The following is a 23,497-nucleotide window of genomic DNA, read 5'->3' on the forward strand; positions in this document are numbered from 1 at the left end:
TCATCATTATTCACATGAAAAAGCAAAACTTAATTGTGCTCTCACTTTTTCATGCGTATTACTTCTTCAATGCAAAAGTTAATTGTGCTCTCACTTTTTTATGCATATCACTTTTTCAATGCAAAACATCACATGTATCATTTCTTAGGACAAAACACAAGTTCTTTAATTAATTTAATATGAATTGTATCCTAACCCAATAGGAGATTCTTTTTCATTCTATCACAATGATTATGTCAAAGGTTATAAACCTATTTTAAGACTCAGAGATATAATACAATATCTAGATATAAAACATATTCACTTGGTTATGTATTCCATTATGGGTCATGCAGAATTTGACTGTAGTGCAAATCCATATTATCAGCATACTCATTTCAATGGATTCATATGGGTCATAAAATTCACTTGAGATGTTATCATCAAGTTAAAAAATTGATCTTCATGTAAGGCTAGAAAGCTCAAGCAAAATCATGGGCTATATAAGATTTGACTATAGTCCAAATCCATTATATATATGAATCCAAAAATATTCACAATCAACTATTCAAACCCATTACATAATTTTATAACAAATTGTGAAACATTCATAAAGCTTAACCCTTAAGATATTCTTGAATCTCATTATGTTATTATGGATTTTACATATTCATATTAACTTGAGATATTATCATCAAGACATTCAAAATAGGTTTAATACAAGCAGAAAGTTAAACAATTATATGAATCCAAACTGATTATATATCAAGTTCATTCATATGCTTAATTATGATTCAACTATAGTACAAATCATAATTTACACATGCTTAGGCTCAAAACTTATCCAGTTTTACTTTATCCAGATCCACAATAAACATCTGAATTAAATTGAATTCATGTATTAATAAAATCTAAGCATAAAATACTAATAAAGCATATTCAATACAAGATGCAATGTCAATAAAACATGTAACAATCCTGTCAATATGGATCTACATCCAATTGGATACTCTATTGATTCATATAAAATTTGACCAAGGTTATTCATAGCACATAAGAAAATGAAACATTCCATAATTCTATTATGCTTATCCGGATCCATCTTCAACCTGGATCCTAAATATATTGCATGAGTTTAAGACAAATTTTAAGTTTTAATTCTCATTAGCAAACACATGAGATATTTAACCCATTTAGCCAAGATTAATTATCATTGACTTGAGCTAACCAGTATAATCAAGATTAATTATCATTGATTTAAACCAACCAATATGTATGGTTTAGAGAGATTGATTTGAACTTTGGTTGATTTAGTTTAAGCCAAGAAGTTCACTTGATCAAATTGTCCTAACTAGATTTATTCAAATCTAATCTAATTTGACTGAATCTTATCTAGTTTGTACAACCTCGAGTAATCCATTAAGGCCCAGCTGGATTGAATCATCAGAACAGGTTCATCAGGTTTGAACCAATATACTGAATCCAAGCTGATTCAGTATAAGTTGCATTACTCGAATAAGTTCGATCAGATGCTCTAAGTCCAACCATATCTCATAGATCAAACTTGGTATAAATAGATCCAAACAAGGTTTACAAGATCTAATATGATCTAACCTTAGACTAAAATAACAAAAAGAATTTGTTATGTTTAAAACTGAGTCATTAATTCTCTCAGTTTCACATAACCTGATTTAAATAGATCTAATACAATTTACCATGATTAGTGTAATCCAATTACTAATACACTCCAATGGATTTGATGATGTCTATTTTTTGGATCAATATATACAATTCAATCTATAATGCATGATCTGATCTAAAATGACTGAATCAATCTAATCCTAGTATGGCGATACAATTTTAATGGATGGCTATCCATGTTGTTCATTAGTACTAACTCAATTGCACATATGTTATTTTCATAATACATCTCATCAATACATTTTTCAAAGATAACTTAATTCATAATTGGGTATAAGCATACACTCAAAATATTGAAATATCCCATGTTGCTTTATATACAACTTAATATAAATTTGATTATAATGGATCTCAATAATTGTTTTGGGTCTAGGTAATCATATAAATGAACCCAAAACTGACCAGATCCATACGCATAACCAAAAAAAAATTAGTTTGATATGTTTGCCTTACTAAAATCATGATTATTTTGTTTGTTATTTGCCTAAACATAGAGAAATACTAGGATTAATTAAAATATTTTTGTCAGCTAGTAATTCTTAATAATATTTTCTTCAAAATAATCATTTATGCATTTTGTGTTTTTATTGTGGATCTTTAAATATGCAAAAATACACACAAAGTACTAAATTTCATGCAATTTTGACAGAGCTAGGCTTCAAAAGTTTTTTAGTAAAATATAACCTTTTTTTAATTTCAAAACAATCAAAGACCTGCTAGTTATGTAATATTCAGCAAAAACATAACATTGTCTGAAGCTTTTAGAAAAGTAAAACCACTTATTTTATGTAATAGCATAAAAATTAGAAGCCTCTATAAGGAAATAAACAGAACCAAAACATCAAAACTGCAAATTCTGAAATTTCCTGAGTTAGACAGAAGTTACAGGATCCTTTCTGTAATTATTAGAAACTAGAAAGTCTCTTTCAAGAAATAACAACTAGTAGAGACCATGTTACTGAAAATATTCTATAAGAAATGTCTATTTTTGGAATTTTTAGAAATAGAACCACTAAAATATTCAGTAATTTAGTGAGGCTCTTATATATCATAATAATATGGACTGAAATAATATAAAACAACTTATACCATTAAATAACGTTAAAAAAACAAACAAACGAAAAGGAGGGTCTCTCGACCCTTTCTCTTCTCTGATAACCGAAGAGGGTTAAACCCTCACCTATTATCAAAAACACGTTGTCGCTGCTGCAGTTTTTGGCGACGATACACCGGTGGAGTTCGCCCCAGTCAGCCGGCGATGGAGTCCAACCACTATAGGTCTCGACCGATGCCTTAGTGGGTGTTGATCGAGCCGATTCCGCTTTCACAACACGTTTGGAGTTTTTCCGGCGATGAGATGGATGATCTCCGACGATTCAAGCTGGACCTAATTCCATCGAGTGTTGCCGTCGGACTTCCTATCCCTCGAGATGTCCTGAAAAAATTGGTGAGAAGGGTATCTGATCCTGCATAAAAACAGTGAGCCAAGCCCGGAAAACACACGGCAGCCTCTGGCGACCACTAACTCTATTTTGTTTTTCCTGTTTCTTTTTTCTTTAATGTATTTAGGGGACACCCTAGAGCAGTCACCTGGATTCCTTTGTTCACCGGATTTTCGGTGACCGTCAACAGAGGGTGTCGATCATCGAAAAACAAAAACTGGCTATTATCTAAATCCCTTTCCCCTTAATATTTTTTTCTTTTTTTTGTATATATATATATATATATATATGCTGTAAAAGAAAATTTTATCTTTTTTTTTCAGTTTTCACAGGCAATGATTTTATCTGTTTTTTATTATTTACAGGGAATCAGACCTGATAAACTTGACCTGGGACGGCTACAGCTTTTCCGATGATAGTATCCTGTCACCGGACAGACAACCCTAGGTACGTAAGGATTAAATCCCTCTTCTTTTTCTTTTCGTACCCAAAAGAACCGGGTTTTCCGTAATCGGGAATTCTTGATTCCCCGTTTTCCCTAAAACAGAAGAAACTAAATGATTGACCTTTGGTCGCTAAATTTCCCTGTTTTGATTTTCTGAGATTTGCGACCATTTGTTGTTTCGAGCACCAACGAGAATGGACCAATGTAACAAATACAACACTTATGTTTTTTCCATATCTCCATGAAAACTCCAGTCAGTCCATATCTCCATGAAAGCAATAAATGAAAGGTTTAACTTGGAAAAACAAGGCCGAGCATGGTCTGGTGCCATGTGTAAAACCCTCTACATTTTTTCTTTGAAGTAATCCTTTTTCAGGAGTGGACATTGGGTACCATGCATGGTTGAAGTCAGGCTGGCCCGGCCCAATAAGCCTACACGGGAGCGAATCAGGCCTGACCCACTTAAAATATTTATGGTGTCCGATAGGACATGGCCGGATAATTGGTTGGGCCCAAAACCCGGCCCAAGCCCAATTATAACCGGGTTGGGCTGATGTTTGGCCCAGGATTGATGGGACCTGCCAGGCCCTTTTTTTTTTTGAAAGGCAAGCTGGGGTTAGTCCGATCCCTACCAGTTATACAATTATACCATTGGGTTTTTAACCTACAACATCCCAACACAGGTAATGTGTAGTAGCGGATCCTACCAGACCTGCCGGGCCTTTACAGGGCCCAATTGGTCCGGCCCAGCCCCATGTCCACTGTTAAATTTTTAGGAAAATGAAATTATTTCCTTTTACAAATGGCAGGAAAACAATGTCAGCTTGCTTTTTGGGACCTATTATTCAGTATATGTCATTACTTCAAAAGGATCCTTGACATGGAACACGTGCCAAGGGCTGAGAGCCTTAATAATAAGGCTTATGACTGGATCTGTTCAAAAGAATAGGTGCCCTGATAATGGGATAGGGATGTAAATGGTTCGACTCACATTAGATGTGACCAGTATCATATTTGACTAATCTGATGTTAATGTTAGCTAAACGGATTCGAATTTGGATGGTGGAAAGCTCATACCAGATCCCATTTCATATATATATAAGAGCTGTCAAATGTCAATGCAAGTGTTTTTCTGATGGGATGTTGCAGGTTAAAAACCCAATGGTACGTTGAATAGTAATTAGTGCGGGTCTGCCTAACTAAAAAAAAGAACGTTGACGATGTCACGTGGTATCTTAACCAGTTCTTGTCTTTATTCAAGGTGCCTTCCTGCAAAATAATATAAAGTGACTCTGCTTGTGGCCCACAAAGTATGAATTGTTGGTAGTGATGCATGCTGAGTACAGGGTGTTTTAGTCTTAGATAGAGATGAATGATATTTTAACAAACACCTGGATGGCTAGGATTGAATGTACGATGGAGCCCATTACCCATCCTACTTCAAACGATGGGATACGTGTTCTATTTTAACCCAACACACTGCCATTATTGAAGTGATAAGAAAAAGCATACGGGGACCTTATGACCCGCCTTCCTGTCAAAATTTGGCAGTAATTCGGTCCTTTTCTATAAAAGCGCCACAACTAGTTTGCCGTATAGCTGCATGGTGAAAAAATGAACTTTTAAAATGTTTACACATCATATTAAAAAACAAAAAATCAAACAGCATTATATATTGTTCATCCTCCTATTCCTCTGACTCTCTCTCTTATTCTACGATAAGCCCTGCCTTTTCCTTCCTCCATCACCCATCCCCCTTTAATGGCTACAAAACCCACCAACATTTTCTTTCTAAATTTCTGCTTCCTCCTCCTCTTATTTGCTGCTGCTATTTCAGCTTCTGCTTATTCTCTGTCAGGTGCACTCTTCATGCCCGTCTTATTTCTCATGTTATGCATCCTCATATATCACTGGATTGCTGAATCAGTATTGTTCATGTGTTCATAAAAGCATGCATATATGCAAATAGGCAAAATTTCTACAAGTGTGGTGCATTTTATGTTATGCAGCATAGTACTATTGACACTAAGATGCTTGATTGGAGGGCCAAGATGTAGCGCACATATATCATCCACAAGTTTTTTTTTTCTTTTTCTTATTTTTCAAAAACCAAAAGGGATTGATGTGTTTATTTAAGCCAATCTAAGGCATGTTATCCTCATGGTTTCTTTTTCTTTTTAAGAGTGTGTATCATCATGTATCAGTTAATATTGCTGCACAACCGGAAGCTTCTTGCTAGATGGGGAAGTTTGCTTTGAAAGAAAAACTCCTTGCTTCCCCGAAAGGAGGAGAAGCTTTGACAAACTTGATTCCTTTTAGTGGGAAGCCCGCTTCCTCCTAGTTTCCCAAATCAATTCCCTTTCACTTTCTTAACATTTTCAGTTGCTTCTTGTCACTTCATACTCGCTTCTCCCTCACTTCCTACGTTTTTCATATTAAAAAATAATATTTTTTTATAACAATCTTACGTATTGGTTTTATATCGTTTTACACATCTTCATGTTGCTTCTTTCTGTGCTTCATGCACTTGCATAATACTTTCGCAATGGTATTCTGCTTCCCGCTTCTTTCTACTTTTTAACACTCTCGCTTCCCAGCATCTGCTTTCACTTCTCGGTTCTCATATCCATTTTGTTTCCTAGTAACTGTATTGCGGCATACTATAACATGAAACAAATGCAGGCAGTGAAGATGAAGGAAGCCAACTCCCAGCAATTAATCATCCTGCTGAAGGGAATTTACAAGTGAGTATCTCAACAAGCAATTCTCATTTGTCTAATTTTTATATCAAATATTGATAGTTTTTTCATGTTATCTTTGTACAAAGGTTATACTAACATGCCTATAACGATGGTGAATTATGAAGGAAATTAATGGTGGTGCAAGGCGATTGCTGATTGGTTCTACTGCTCCTATCTGCACATACAACGAATGTAGAGGCTGTAAAAACAAATGCAGAGCAGAGCAAGTTCCCGTGAATGCCAATGATCCCATAAACAGTGCCTACCGTTACAGATGTGTGTGTCACAGTTAACAGAGGAGAAAAAGAAGAAAACAGCGAACCATTCACACACAAACAAATTTCTATCATTTGTCAACTTTAAAACAAACAGACTATTTATTTCCTGTTGCAGTTGTACCAAGAAATTCTCATGCATTTACCAGCATCTCAAAAATCACATAAAAGACAGAACAAAAGAATCGTTTTGGTAGTAATACTGCATAGGAATTTATGGTGGAGCATAGAACAGTCTAGTAGCGTGGATCATTGATAATGTAGCATGTCCTTTGGTGTTCTTAGTGGCAGTGAAGGGGTGAAAGTGTAACTTGTTATGTATGCTTGAGTTATTTTAGTGGTCTTATTTTTACAGTGGTAAAGTAATGGTTTTCTTTTTATTCATCTTGAAAATGGATTAATGGAATGAAGAATTACTATGTTAACTTGGGTGGTCTTATTTTTACAGTGGCAAAGTGAGTTTTCTTCTCATTCATCTTGAAAATGGGCTGATGGAATAATGGAATTACTTTGTGAGTCCATGGACCTTGCCACTTGCTGGTGGTTATTAGCCTATTAGTCTATTATTGGACTGTCCAATCTGAACAGCTTACTCTATAAAAGCTTATGTAATTTTTAACACAGTTTTTTTTCGATTTGTTACTCGAAGAAACCGAGTTCGAGATCTAAGACCTGGTCGCGCTGGCTCTCCTGCCAATACCTACGGTTTTTGTCTCAGAGGCGTAAAACTCCAAGGCTAGGACCCTTGTCCCCAAGGCCTATGCTGGGCGTCGGCTTTTCAAACACATCTTAATTCTTAAATGTTAAACCGGGGAGTCTGATTGGATTTATGGCGTCACCAAGGCTTTGGCTTCAACAAAGTTTTTGGCTCAAACCAATGATGGAAAGCCTCCTTTTCTACTATAGCTAGATTTCAGGTGTCCAAAAGGATAACTTTGCCAATGAAATGTTTGACAGAAACTCCAATATGACTACTCTTGGCCAATCTCCAAAAATTGGTTTCTGCTATAACTGTGGTGAAAAGGGCTTGAATAGGGTTCCCCAACCAGGCTAGTTGTGGGCAAGAAAACCATCAGAATACATTTAGTCAGATTTTGGAGGCCCAGGGTACTTATTTTATCACTAGGCTTGCTGTACACAAGAAATCGACTAAAATCTTACTACCTGGCAAAACAGCAGGGCATGTTTATTTCTGAGCTATTCAGGACAGCCAATGCTTGGTAATATCTCCAAGAATTGCAGCTTTGTTACCATCTACTCCAAGGGTGTATGTGGGTGGTTGAGTGCCCCAAGGTTAATTCATTCATGCCTAAAGTTTGATGGTGCATGTCAGTTGGTTGGTAGTACTGAGTACAGTGGTATCCTTGTTCTATAGTATCAATGCATGGGCATCTTGGTACCTCAAAGGGTGTGATTAGAAGTCATGCCAAGAGTGATCTTAATTAAAGACAAGCTTCTCTGCATGACTGATTTGATTGTGCAGGGCTTGATACATCCATGAATGACTTGAGGCTTGTCTTTCTTTCTTTCTTTTTTGTCTTGGGTATCAATTTCCTAGACAGTGTCTTGGAATCATAACATTGATGTCAGCTTATTCATAACAGTTTATCTGTGCCCTACAGCTATCATATGGGGCTTTTGAAGGGTTTTTTCATGTTTGTGTGCTTGATTTTATAAGAATCAACTCTTTGATCGTCTAATTCTAACATGTGGATATCAACTTTTTGATCGTCCAATTCCAATATGTGGATAGGTTTTTATAAGATTTGAAAAGCAACTGCCTAAATTTTAATAAATATTTAAGCCTTAAAAATCATGTTTTCTTGTTAAAAAAACATGATCTAAGCATTTTCTAGCAAATAGATCATGCCAAACACATCTGTGGGGTCAAATTGGCAAAAACCGCTCCAAAAACTTTTGTTCGCTCACTATGAACACTGATCTCAGCTAATATATATATATATATATATATATATATATATATGGAGAGAGAGAGCAATTACGTTGAGTTTGAATCTAATATCGGCGAAAAAAGGTAATGGCGTGGCCGCAATATTATCACTATGGAATCAAGGTCAGAAGTAAAAGTGGCAACTGCCAGCGTCGTGGATGCATGATGTCATCTACTTTTTTCAGAACTTGGAGCATCAGTTTAACTTTTGTCTTGTATTCATTTGTTCTTATCCACGTATTGCATTTGGCGACCACAGGCTCAAATCATATCTGCTTTTTTTTTCTTTTGTTTTTAAAGCCAAGCTAGGGTTAGGCTGACCCTATCAGATATCTCTTAAGCCCCATGTAACAAAGGGATTCGAACCTGGGCTTTCAGCTTGGCACAGGACCCCGCTTACCACATGGGATACCACCTCAGTGGTACCTTTTTTTTTTTTAACTTTTGAACCATCTGCTATCATACAACTCAGCCACCAGTGGAAGCAAAACCTGTCCCCAACTGACCAACTTGTAATCACCAGAACGATCCATAGTGATCAGAAGAGAAGATAAAACAGACAGTGATAGGGTGTCACTGTGTCAGCATCAATTCTGTCCATGTGTTAAAAGCAAAACTTGAACGGCTCTACGCCTACCCCTGTCGCTCATGTTCGGCATGACCTGATCTGCTTCCCTACCTCCTTGGTTGGACTCATACCAAGTGTACCAGTGCCTTTAATTGGTGGGCTCCGCAAAAGCTTGGGTGTCAGTAATCACACCGCTAGGATGCACAATGAGCCCAGCTAACTTGGCTCGACCTGTTTAAGCTTGGCTTGAGCTCGTTCAAAAAAAATAAATGAGCCCAGCTTAAACAATGGTTCAAACTTGGTACACTTTAAGGAGCCAAACTTGAACAACCAGTCCAGCTTGGTATATAAAGAAATTATACTTTATATATGTATTATTTTGTTCATAATATGGTTATAAAAAGGGTCTTACTTTAATGGTTTGATGGTAGGTTGTTGCTCTTTCTTAGATGTTCCATGAGTTCAAATCTTATTGTCTTCCCTTCTTTCAAATATGCTTTTAACACAAATTTCAAAACTTAAATAAAACATAAAAGTATTCAGTTTGAGCCGAGCCAATCTTTTCTTGAGCTGATCTCGGGCAAGCTCGGCTTGAGCCATCCATGAACAGCCAAAATTTCTTCTCGAGACGAGTTGAGATCGGCTCAAATACGGCTCGTGTGCATCCTTATAGGTGGGTTTACCTTACAGGGAAGCGGGTCCATTAAGTGACCCAGTTCTCGGTGAGAGTTCCTGATCTAGTGATCAGACAATACCTTTATAAACTATGTCACAAAGATACATCGATACCAAGGGACATGACATGGGTTTCACTCACAAGTTCAATTGTTTTTTTTTTTGAGAAACAAGGCATGAAGGCAAAAAAAAATTTAAATTTTAATTAAAAAAACTATATTTTGATATTTTAATAGTAAAAATGCATTTTTAATTATATAATATCAGAAATATTAAAATAATTTCTGTACATGCAGGAGTGTCCGTGTGTATCCTCTCGTATCATTAAGAACACACACCCAAAATGGGGTGTTTCTGTGACATTAGCTTGTAGAAAGGAAAATATTTCAAAAATATGGTGACACGGACAATCGTTCTTAGTGAGTTAGTGGTGACACTGATAGGGATCCAAACGGATCAGATATTGGTCGCTCCAAACTTGACCTGATACTGAATTCAAATTTTGAAAGTGGATCCGGATTCAGATCTTGATCTTACTGATCTAACAATGAAGTTCCAGATCTATTTAAAAACGAAACCATGTCATATTAGATCCAGCAAAAACAGGTTAAACCTATTGATTGTCAAAAAATAAAAGACAGGTAAAGTTAGATCCGATTACGACACAATCTTGACCATATATGCTTATCCAATTTCATCTCAGGTCTAAATTGACCCAAATATATTTGTTCTGCATCCAACCCAGATTCAGATATATGTCATATGAGGCAGATAACTTTAAGCCAAATCAGGTTTGGACTCAGGTTGAAACTTCAACCCCTTTGCTCTCTAAGGGAACCCCCCCATCACCGACCACACATTGGCTGGCCTCTGGTTGGTAAAACACTTGAGGTCCCCCTTGCCCACCAGGAAATAGACCCAGCTTCGACCTTGAATATTTTTTACGATTTTCATGGCAACTGTCCTGGTATAATGGTGTTCGAATGAGATAGCTGGATGATTAGGATGCACAATCATAATGGTTATAACACAACTATACCCAGGTTAGGGTAATTGTAATAGTCAAAATTTTTAATACGATTTTTTGTGAATAATTACATAAAAATTGCATAAGTTCAGATCTGGGAGCGATCCAGACCCGAAAAATCTGGTCTAAACTCGTAAGTGGAACAATGCAAACTCCAAATTTTTTTATCCAAACTGAAGTTGAATAGACAGGGACTCCAAAAAACCCATTTAACGAAGCGGATCATGTTCGTAGTGGGTTGGATAGTGATCCAGGGAACTCGAAGCCCAAAGAAGCAACTAGGAAGGATATTTTTGGGATCCTTGGGCAAATCGGGAATTTTGTCAATGAGGGAAAGTTTGGGAACTCTCCATGGATGTGACCTTGCGCTCCATGGAGAGCTGCCACATGGTGCCCCCCCCCCCCTCTCTTCTCTTTCTCTTTCCTCCCTCTTCCCTTTCTCTCTCTTCCTTTTATCTTTCTCTCTATTCCCCTTTCCTCTCTTTCCTTCCTCTCTCTCCTCTTGCCAACATCCTCTCTCACTTCTTACCACCTCTCCCTCCCTCTTGTCTCTTCTTTTTTCTCTCTCTCCTCTGTTTCCCCCTTTCACAAGTCCGTCGGCCACCTCTTGCCAGACCACCGCTCTTTTTGCTTCTCTCTTTCATGGAGTTGGACAGCCGACCATCATCGTCAGCCATCATCTACTGGCCTCTCTCTCCCCTGTTGACCAACCATCATTGTCGGTCATCACTTGCTCGACCAACCACCACTCACTGGCAATCGAGCCCCCCTGCCTGTCAGAGTTCCCTGCTAGTCGAACCCTGCCCGTCGGGGTTCCCTACTAGCAGAACCCTTACCCATCAGGGATCTCTACCAGCTAGTCGCCACCCCTATCAGTCGTGCCTCCCTCCACTTGGGCTTCCTTACAGCAGGGGCCACCCTCTGCCGTCCACACCCACCAATCATCGCCTCTGCCGACCAGCCAATCCACATCAGCCGACCACCACCTACCTATCAGCTGCCACCTCCTACTAACAGTCATCCCCACCATCGACCAGCGCTCCTCCCTCTTCTCTATTTCCCCCCCCCCCCCCCCCCCCCCCTCTCCTCTATCATGTTGTGAAAGAGGAAGATAGAGGCGAGGCGGGAGAAGGAAAAAGGAAGAAAGAAAAGAAAAGAGGAGGGGAGAACGAGACACAACCCTATTGTTGCCCACATGTGCATTCCCCCTCCCCCCATGTGCACCCCTACTGCTGCACATGTGCACAACCACAACTGTCGTGTCTCCAGAGCCGCTGCCACCATCTCGCCGAGTCATGTGGGTCCCACTGATGCCAGACAGTTTTGTTATTGTAGCCACACTGCACTCATGTCATTGTCATGCTATACGTATGTGTTGTCACGTACCCACGCCGCAGCCACCACAATTGTTGTTGTTATGTGCTTTTCACGTGGTCGTTACGCCACTGAAGTTTGTGTCGAGTTCAGAAAAAAATCCTCAAAGTGAAGGACGTGACTATAGAGGTAAGATTTCTCGAGTCCTTGCTGTGTCTTTAGGATAATCGTGCGAAAATAGGGCAAGCTTTGCCTTGACTTTCAGTGAGCTATGTAGACCCCAAAAAAGACATCTTGGGGTTCGTGATATATAATTTTTTTATTAAACTAACTGAAGTTGGGTAATCGACAAACAAAGGATGAAAATCATAGAACCGAGATAATCCAAAATGTTAGAAGTGTTGTATTTTGCAGGATGAATCTCAAACATTAAAAGATAAAAATTGTATATAAAATTGCATGTGTTGCATGTTAGATTTCTAAAAGTGTATATTCGATGTGTGTGTGTGCATGTGTACGAATGACATATGTATGAATGTATTTGTGTGTATATGCAATTAAGGCATATACATAGACTTACATGATGTGACATATACATATGAAATCATGACATACATATGAAAAATATATTGTTATTTGTGTATCTGTGTCAGAATGACATACAAATGAATGTTTATTTATGCGTGTACGCAATGGAGGCGTATGCATGATCATGTGCATTATGACACATACACATACAATTATAGCATACTTACCAGGATTATGTTGTGTGCATGTATCGAGGTGTATATTACGTTGCACTCATTTTCTAGAGTCGAGTCATTATCTGACTTGTTTTCTTCACAAACTAGTTCCTAGTTGGCTAATATACACTTGTGCTTGCACTCAAGTGAGCCCCTAGTACTTAATTTGGTTGGAGCATCACCATTGATCAAGCATCATATCGTTGAGAAAGTAGAGTAAACGATATTATTCATGAGGTACATGTGCTTGTGCAGTTTATATATAATTGATTGTCGATACGACACATATGTATGCAATTGAAGCATACACATAAATATTTTATGTGATGCGTGTGTATGCCAGTGTGGCATACGTACAAATAGTTGAGGTAATGTGTGTATATGCAAGTATAACATACATACTAATGTGTGTTAAAATGAGTACATATGCAATTATGCATACATATGAATAATTGTTTTATGTGAGTTGTAAGTATGCAATTATGGCATATGTATGAATGTATGTTTGATGTGAGGTATATATATATATATATATATATCCAATTAACATATGTATGAATACATGATGTATAGAATGGTTTATATGGAAATTGCTAGAATATATGAATACATACATTAAAAATTTAATTACATGGTGCATGTTTCACGCATTATAAGGTATCTGCTTATAATAGGTCATGTAGAGAAAGTGGATGATATTTGTGTGTACGTATGCAATTATGGTTGACACAATGAATGAGGATATTGGTGTGTATATATATAATATATGACATACGATACGATGAATGATGATACGTGTGTGTATACAATTGTGGCATACAAAACGATGAATGATAATATTCATTGTGAGTGTATGCAATTGGGGCATACGAAATGATAAATGATATTCTTATTTCACGTATGCACTAGTGACATACAAATGAAAGATTGTGGATATGTGATACATGTTTGAAAAATATAAAATTTTGGGTATTGACTATGTGATAGCTTTGAATGTGACGGTCTTGTTATTCATGTTGTTTCGGGTATGGTACACTTTTGAATGTGAAAGTGTTGAGCATTGACCAAGATGATTTCTCAAATGTGAGGTTTCGCTATTCGTGTTGATATTCGCAAGATTTGAGAATAATATGTGATGCATGAAGTGCATGATTTTATAGCACGATTTTATGGGTATTGACTCCAATGATTCTTTTGAATGTGAGGTTTCTCTATTCGAGATAGAAATTTGCAAGTATGACAAATGATGTGTAATGTGTGTGATGCATGTTCGAAAGTTATGAATATGTTGTGTGTTGAACCAAATGCTTCCTTCGAAAGTGAACTTTTTGTTATTCATTTTTAACTTTGCATGTTTAGCTAATGATCTGTGGTGCATTGAGAAAAAATTCTCGTAAAATAAGATAAGTTATATTAAAGGCAGTTAGATTAAATTTCAATCGTAGTCATACTAAAAGCAGTTAGATTAAATTTTTGTTGACAGTTAGATTAAATTCTCATCGTGGTGATACCTTATACGATCAGGTTAAAGCCCCATCGTAGTTGCAATATAGTTACAAATATGATTGTTACAAATGTGATATGATGTATAGTTGAATAGTACAAAATGTATGGGTATTGACCCGAGTGCAACTACTAATGTGATAATATCTAGGCGTGTGTCTTCTTTGTGAAACGACATGCATTGAGAAAAAAGTTCTCAGAAGATAAGAAAAATTGCACAATTAGTCACACTCTAAAAGGTATGAGGTGACATTAGCTCATACTATTGAGGTCAAGCAAGTGGGTCAAATGTGAACCTGCGTCAGCATCGACCTCGAAGATTTGCGAACATAGACCAAAGTCGTTCTTATCAAGGTTAGATGTGAACATTTTCCCCGACCTCGACTTTCTAAGGGGATTTGTACTCCAGATATGTGTCACAGTTTGAGCTATAGTTGTATACCTTCATAGTGTTACGAGGATTCTAGTTGAGTGATGGCATATCCTAGACTCTAGTGCAAGTCTTTTGTGCTCCCTGGAGTTAAAAACATAAATACAAGTTGGTTTAATGAAACCCCGCTTGCGAGGATTGAGTATCCATAGAATGGTCAAAAGTAGTCTCCCAGGGTAACAGAAGAAATATTCATGCATTAACACACTCTTTGCTTCTCTTTTCTCCTTATTTCCTTTCTCTTTCTTTCTCTCACTTTTCTCCCCTTTGTTCGGTAATGCAAATGAATGCTAATTGAAAGATATGATATGTGGTCATGTAGAAGGTAAGTCATGATTGCTTGTTTGAATTATAGATTGTGCATAAATGTGTGTGGAATTCAATGTGAACATGATTACATGTTTGAATCCCATAAGAGTGTAATTGTACGTTGAATTGAGTGTTATTGTAATTATATGTTTGTTTGAGATCAATTGCTTAATGGTATGCTTGACGGATTGGGCGTAAGAGTACCGCAAACTACTCATACGCATGAGTTGTTTTTGGTACACGCATTGAGGTATGTGTGTGTTGATCTATGCATAAAGATATATATACATTTGTACAAATCCATCATAAAAGTATGTGTAACTAGTGTGTAGTAGCATATATATATATATATGTGTGTGTGTGTGTGTGTGTGTGTGTGTGTGTGTGTGTGTGTGTGTGTGTGTGTGTGTGTGTATTGTGTTTTGAATCATCATAGGATGATTCATAGTTACATAGGTAACTATGTAACCTACTATGGTTTTAAGATCGTATTGTTCGGCATACATGATTGAATAGTGTGAATTGGATAAGTGTTTGACTTATAAAGTTTTGTGAGTGTATAAATTTCATGTGAGTGTGAATGTACGCTCAAATAACTTGTACGCATTAGTGAATGTGTTAGTATAGGTGTTGATGATTATATATGTTTGAATAACATGCATATAAAAGTGTGTGTGGATTGTGTGTTTAATTACACGGGTGTGTGCATAATTTGTATGCTCATATATGTATAAATGTATGCATGCATAATATGTTTGATACATGCACAAAAATGTGCATAAATGATTTGCTCTTGTATGCATAAAGGTATGCATAAAGGTATGCATACAGTGTATACATAGATTGTATATTTACATCATCACTAGATAATGTATGGGTTACGTAGGTTACATTGTAACCACTAATCTCTTGTATGTCATAGGATAACATGAGAAAATAAACATGTATAATAGGATGTACGAATTACTAGGAGAGCAAAAATATATACTTGTATAAATTATTATGCATAATTGTATGTATGTGTTATTCGTGAACCTAATGATAGGCTTGAGTGAAATGAATATATAACTGTATGCATGAATTGCATGTGAAAGAGTACACTCGAATGACTTGGGCCCATAAGTATATATAAGTACATGTATGTATAATTATATATTAAAATTTATATGCATATAAAAGTATATGTAGTGTGTAGGTTTATTTACGCATAGCGGTATGCATAAGTTGTTTGCTTGTGTGTGCATAAATAGTATGTGTTTATTGTATAGTTATCCACGTATAATAATGTGTCTCATATTTTCTTACATCATCTCTAGATGATGTAAATGTTACATAGTTATATCATAATCATCGAGTCTTTGTGTGGTATGTGTATAAGCGAGACCTGGTAAGGATCTGCATTATTGTGCTACATACTTTTACACTTTTCAAATATATATGCGTAGCTGGATGCATGTTGAGGTATATGAGGACTTCTAGATTTTAAGATGGACTGGAGTGTATTGCTATTTTGTCTTTTGAATTATAAGCTATGAATTTCATTTATAGAATGAATGAAATGATTTGGTAATATTTAAATTGTAAAGGTTTAAATAGCTTGATTCTAAACTTGTGAAGCACCCGAGTTTTTGGGCATAGTTTCAAAAAGTCTTCCATTGTGTTAAAAAAAATCTCCTTAGATTTGAAAGTCGGGGCATTACAGTAATCACTAGTTGTGTCAACGGGTCGGGTTTATCTATACCCGACCTGTACCAAACCCTATAGGGTTTAGGTATGGTGATAAATAAGAAGACCTAATTAAGACCCAGGTCTGGACCCGAAGGTCCAATTAATACACGGAGTCAGATATAGTTTGTGAGATTTTATACCAGACCCAGGCTTGACCTGAGTTCCGATTAAGACCCACAAATTTTCAATATAAAAATGATAAAAAATATTATTTTACTAGTATGACTAGGGTTTGGTTCATGTAGTTCTTATCGGGTCCAAGTATGGCTTCTCTTATGGTCGGTCCGATTAGACCCGATACCATACCCAAAAATTGTGGTCAGGTCTGGTTCCACCTGGGTCTGAACCAAACTTGACTCATTGACAGCCCTAGTAATCACTAGTTTAGGAGGTCCAAGTACGCATAGGCAAATTCACTCAAGCCTAAGCATTTAAACTCATAAATTTGGGCCACTGTCACGGATCCCACCGATGTTCCAAAAATATTATCATATTTCTTGATTTAATAAAAAAATTAAAACATATAATATTGTTATATATTTCAAATTAAATATTTTATATCATTATATATGTATATGTGTGTGTGTGAAGTATTTGTGAAGCACATTTGTATACTCAAATAAGCTCAGGTTTGGTTAGTTGTGCTCTTTGTGCACCCCTACACACAACTTAACTATGCTAATGCAATGGAATTATAAACCTAAATCAGTTAAACTGCATTAGATTTTTTAGGTTTTTTTGCAAATTAGCTGTAGAGAGCCTAAGTCTTTGATAGAAAACTCATTTTCAAACTTATTTATCAAACTTTGAACTTTAACATAAGAGTTTCTCGTAACGATAATACCATCCATATATACATGTACAAGTAAAATGATATTTTGCATCTTTTAATAAAGAGACATATCTGCGTTTGATTTAACAAAATCCAATTAAATGAGATAATTGTTTAATCTTTCAAACCAAGCTATTGAAGTTTGCTTCAATTTATACAAGGTTTGATTAAGCCTACAAACATAATTTGGATACCGCCTATTTTCAAACCTTTATGGTTGAGTCATATATGTCTCCTCCTTTAGGTGCCCATGAAGAAAAACAATATTCACATCTAATTGTTGTATAGGCTAACCAAGGACAACATGGTTCTAATAGTAATCTGTTTGACCACAAAGCTAAAAGTTTCAAAATAATCAATTTATGTTGATTGTATCCCATGGTAACAAGTTTAGCTTTGTATTTAGCAATGGACCCCTTTGCATGCCTCTTGATCTTATAAATCCATATGCATCCTACAAGGTTTTGGGTAGGTGTTGGGAGAACCAATGTCCAAGTTCCATTTATGACCAAGGCATCAAACTCTTTCTACATAGTTTTTTCTTTTCATTTTTTATGTACATTGGCTTGAGCAAAGGTTTCTGGTTCAAACTCTTGTGACAACTCACTTATCATGGCAATGCTCAAGGGATATTTGGTGGGCAAGAACAATCTAGGTTTCAAGGCTCCATCTTGTGATTGGGTAACCATGTGGTGAGTTCTGACAGGTTGTTGAACCTCTTCATGGAGGGTAATATCAACGACTATATTTATCCTTAAAGAGTAGCTTGATTCAGGACTGATGGGTTAAATTAATGTGATGTTTTCAAGGTTGAGATTTATGTTAGTAGATTTTGACACGAGCAAGGCCAGACAACTGGAAATTGGTGAATGAGAAACTTGGCCAGTAGAGATGGGGTTACAATTATTTATAACTTGAGGAATACTTTGAAGAATAACATTGAAATTGATTTTAAGGAAGTCTTGTCATGTATTAAGACTTTTGGAGACTTCTTGATATTATAACTAACTAAAGGCCTCTTTAAAGGAAAAAAAAATATTGGTACCAGCATAAAGAAATTTGGACTCATTAATTATAGCGTCTTGATATATAAATTTTATTCAATACAGGATCAAGATATAGATAGCCTTTGTAATTACTTTCATAGCCAATGAAAACAGGGGCTTTGGCATTGAGGGTCAATTTAGAAGAATTATAGGAAACAAGGTAAGGATAACAAGTACATCCAAAACCTCTTAAGAAAGAATAATTTGAAATTTGCTTCAAAACTAACTCATAGGGTGACTTGTTACCAAGTTTAGGATTGGGAAGCCTATTTGTGAGATATGCAATTGTTCTGAAGGCATCTACCCAAAACCTGGTACTCATTGAGGCATAAGATAACATACTCAACTCTATCTCCATAACACGTATGTGCTTTATTTCAACGACCCCATTTTGCTGGGCAGTGCGAGGACATGAAATTTATCACCTAATGCCATGATGGTTTAAATTTTTTTAAAAGGCCACTCATAAACTCACCACCACCATCACTATAAAAAATCTTGATTGAAAAACCAATTTATTTTTTCATAATATTTTTAAATATTTCAAAACAACTCAATGTATCTGACTTTCTCACCAAAAAAATAACCAAGAAAAACATGAACAATCATCTGCAAGCAATAAATAAAATTTGTCATTCTCTAGAAACCATGTGTGTAAGGCCCCACAAGTTAGCATGTAAATCTCAAAAGGATAAGAAGCAATAGTCTTAGACAAACCAAACAACAGTTTGTGTCTTTCCAATTAGAAATCAGATAAGTGCAGACTATTATCAAAAGATAAAAATTGTCTTGTACGAAAAATATCCTTGACACCTTGATAAGGATGTCCAAGATGCAGTGCCAGATTTTTGGTAAAATATCCATCTAAGCATAGTGTGCCTCAACTCTTCTTCTTAGCTCCTCCTCTCCTTTGCTCCAAACATATAGTTCTTCCTCACTTTGTCCCTTTAGGAGGGTAATAATGTTCTTCATATCCTTAATATTGAAGCATGTAGGGTGAAACTCAAATATATAATTATTTTTATGAGTAAAATGGGCTACTGAAAGAAGATTTTTCTTGATTTGAGGAATGAGAAAAACATGATTTAAGATAAAAGATCTATCTTTATAGTAGAGATTTATTGTATGTGTAGTGGATATGAGAAGATTAGCACAATTACCAACCATAATTGTTTCTAGACCTTGGTATTTTGTCTTTTATGTCATATCTTCTTCTTCTGCTGTCATATGATTTGTTGCTTCTGTATTTGGGTATCAATTGGAGTTTTCTACTGATGGCATGTTCATGATAGCAACAAAGGCTTTGGGAATATCCCAACATTGCCTAGCAGTATGGTTTCTTTGTTCATAAAACTGACAAATGACTCATTGCTAATTGAGGTTTTTTTTATCCTATCGACCTGTAACACTTGCAAATTTTGTTTATTTTAACTTTTAAATTTGAGCAAATTCAAGTTAAATTTGGGTTAAAATCAAGTTAAATTCAAGCAAAATTCAAGAGCTTAAGTTGAACTAGGACTCTTGTTAGATTCGTTATGAGTCGTAGATCTCGTAAGAGATCTGATTTGGTGATTTTGGAAATGGGTTGGTTCATAAAATATATTTTTCAAAATGGACCGACATCCATTTTGGGTTGTCTAACTTGGATAAGATCTAGAATTTAATTTTTCAAAATTGATCGGGTTGTATTTTGGACCCAACCGAGAGTCCTTATGAGGCTCAGAGGATCACACCCAACCCAGTGGGTACCATGTGTCAATATGGGGGCCCACAATGGTTGTGAAGGTGACCAAGGTTTTTTATGAATTTTGGATGGGTCATATTTAGATCCAAACCTTAGTATTTGGATCCAAAACATATTTGAATTTAATTAATGAATATGGACCTTTAACTTAAGTATTGGATTTGTATTTAACTAGTAATTTTTGGATCCAACCCAATTAGGATTGAATAAGCTTCATGGTTTTCAAATCCAATCTTATAGGATTGGACCCATGTGGGACCCACTTGATACCCTAGAGTCCATATGGATGAGATTCTTAACCATTTGAGAGGGTTCTAGAGAGGGTGGGACACCCTGTAAAACCCGTAAAATTTATGAAATTTTAAATGAGTAAAAGTGGAGCATTTATGTGAAATAGTAAGATTTTATGCTATGCAGTACAAGTTTTGATGACTTGAGGTTTCTAGAACGAAACCGATAACAAACTCTTAAAAGTGGTATTTGGATTCAAATCTTGGCAAGATCCGATGATCCGACCCAACTCACGGGGCCCAATAGGAAACACGATGGTCTCGGGTTAATAGCGTGAGATTCGAAATACATTTAAGGTAGGAGGGTGCAGGTTAGAAATAAACGGGAGAAAAATCCAAGTGAAAACGGAAGAAATCCACAACAAAGAAAAATGTCCCAATATGACATAAAAAAAATTTTCTTGCAAAAGTAAACACCAAGTGATGGAGGGGTGTAGTGGTAGGATGCACGGTTGTGTGGAGCCACAACCCAAGTTCAAAACTCATGGTGCGCATAGTAAAAGTGAAAAACATTATATTTTTTATGAAATCCAGAACAAAACGGATAGGGTTAAATACAATTTAATTCATACACATTGCAATGAAAAACAATGTAGCACAAGTGATGGGGTTTATTGCCCCTTTGCTGGAGAACCATAATTCAAAACCCCTGGTGCACATGGCTTTTTGCACGTGATTTGAATTTGTTTTTTTTGTTGAAAAAAAAGAGGGAAAAACGTGGGGCTAAAAGCCCCTACATTTTTGCCAACCCAAAGAGCAAGAGGTAACGTATTAGGAGGTAAAGATGCTTTTCCCAATGTTTTTCCACACTTTTAGGAAAACCCTCACCACAAGTGGAGGAAGGGTACCATCAAAAAGAAAAAAAAAACAGTTAAATAGACAAATGCTTCAAGTAGGATAGGGGCATCAAGGGAAGTGAGAAAATAACAACAAATGTGGGAGATGGGGACAATTTCATGGGTTTCAAAAATTTTAAACTAACCTACTTTGAGGGAGATAAAGTAGGGGGGTGGCTTTGAGGAAATCATGAACTCACAATTTTTGTTCCACCAGTCTCTCACTCTCTCTCTCTCTCTCTCTCTCTCTCTCTCTCTCTCTCTCTCTCTCTCTCTCTCTCTCTCTCTCTTGACGTTTTGGCCAGCCACCCTTTTCTTCCTTGCTGATCGTGGGGACTCCATTATTGAAGCTGTGTGGGTTGCTCCAACGAAGGAACGAGAGTGCAGCTGTGACGTCGAAAGACTTCAAATAGTAAGGAGTATTATATTTTTATATGCAAGTGTTCGATGTCCTGTAGCTCAACCTTGTTGCAGCACCACCAAGGTTGTTTGCGACAACACCATCGACTTATGCAGGCCATAGGATTATTAAGGCCACTCGTGTTTGGGCTGAGCCACCTATTCGTCTATATGACGACACGTAGTGGTCTTGCCCATGGTTTTCGCCATGATGGACATTGAGGAAGCTGGGTGCTACTGCTACACGCTTATACCCGAGTCAGCACTTCGAGTGGGCTTTGATTTGGTTACTTTATATGTATGGGTGTGCACATGTATGCTCGATCACTTTGATGGAGTTAAGTATTCAGCAGTATATGCAAGCTGGTTTGTATATTCTGTAATGAATACAGACCATGATGATCCTGAAACATGTTAGGTCAAATCTTACCTATGCACAACCTTATGCATGTTGAACGTTATTTAACTTCATATATAGAAAAAAAAAATAATTTAAAAACAATAACAGGCTAAAAGGAGCCGTCACATGCCATCGTGTAATCTTATTAATGCTGGTGTAAATCTGGTATACATATAATATATATAGGTATACAAGGGTACCAGGACAGAAATGCATAGATCTTCATGTTTGTAAGTTCAAAAATGTATACATTTGAAAATAGCACAAATAATTTGTTTCATCCATGTGGTATCATGTTATTGCACAGGTCAACTACAGTGATTCTTGTTTAATGAAATCTGCAATTTAGGACAGTATTAGAGAAAATCATATGTGTATGTTGTAGCATTAACTGAATGATTTCTTTTCCTTTACCTATGGCTGAACGATGGATTGTCATAAAGATGCTTGTTTTCAATCAAAGAAAAATATGTGTATAGATGTAATTCTGTAAAAGTGTGTATATTAGATCATTGTTGTAAAAGTGCATTGTTGTGATTACTTTACCATCATTTAACATGAGATGTGAAGATTGTTTTATGTTATGTATGACAACCAACATATATAGTTAAGTTGGATTGGCATCAGCCATACAACTATCCACCTTGAAGTGGTGTGATCGATGACCTTTAAATATATATATATATATATATAGAGAGAGAGAGAGAGAGAGATTTATATATATAGAGTTATCTACCTGTACCATTGTTGTTAAAGTCGGTTCTGTACATAGGTGCAGGGAGATCGGGCTGGCTCGCTTGTTCCTTGTTGGGGTGAACCCAACCCACGGTTGGGTTCAATCTGATGGTGGTTCCTACCATCGTGTGGGGATGGTAGGCTAAACTAGTAGTGTTTCAGCATTAGTGATGAAATTGGCAATGCCAAAGTAGGACTGAAATATCAATCTATTGTGACATGTTGGGCTGAATACCGATGCTTAATTTTTAACTGGTATGGGTGTGCCATAGTTAGCAGAGCCCATACCAGGTTTTGGACTGAGATCGGTTTGACTCCAGTCTGATTCGGCTCATACCATGGCTGCAAACTGAATGGACCCTGTGGTCAGTAGGCATCCGGAAT

General features: G+C 36.5%; 1 long non-coding RNA gene across 1 annotated transcript; it reads left to right on the plus strand.

Annotated features, from left to right (window-relative positions):
- Positions 1–3,094: 3,094 nt before the first annotated feature.
- LOC149840678 (uncharacterized) lies at positions 3,095–6,504 on the plus strand. Its single transcript, XR_016431579.1, has 3 exons — positions 3,095–3,569; positions 6,250–6,311; positions 6,434–6,504. It is a non-coding gene; the product is annotated as an uncharacterized LOC149840678 (long non-coding RNA).
- Positions 6,505–23,497: the final 16,993 nt, after the last annotated feature.

Source organism: Nuphar pumila, chromosome 4, assembly GCF_984573655.1.
Source record: "Nuphar pumila chromosome 4, dmNupPumi1.hap1.1, whole genome shotgun sequence".
NCBI lineage: Eukaryota > Viridiplantae > Streptophyta > Magnoliopsida > Nymphaeales > Nymphaeaceae > Nuphar > Nuphar pumila.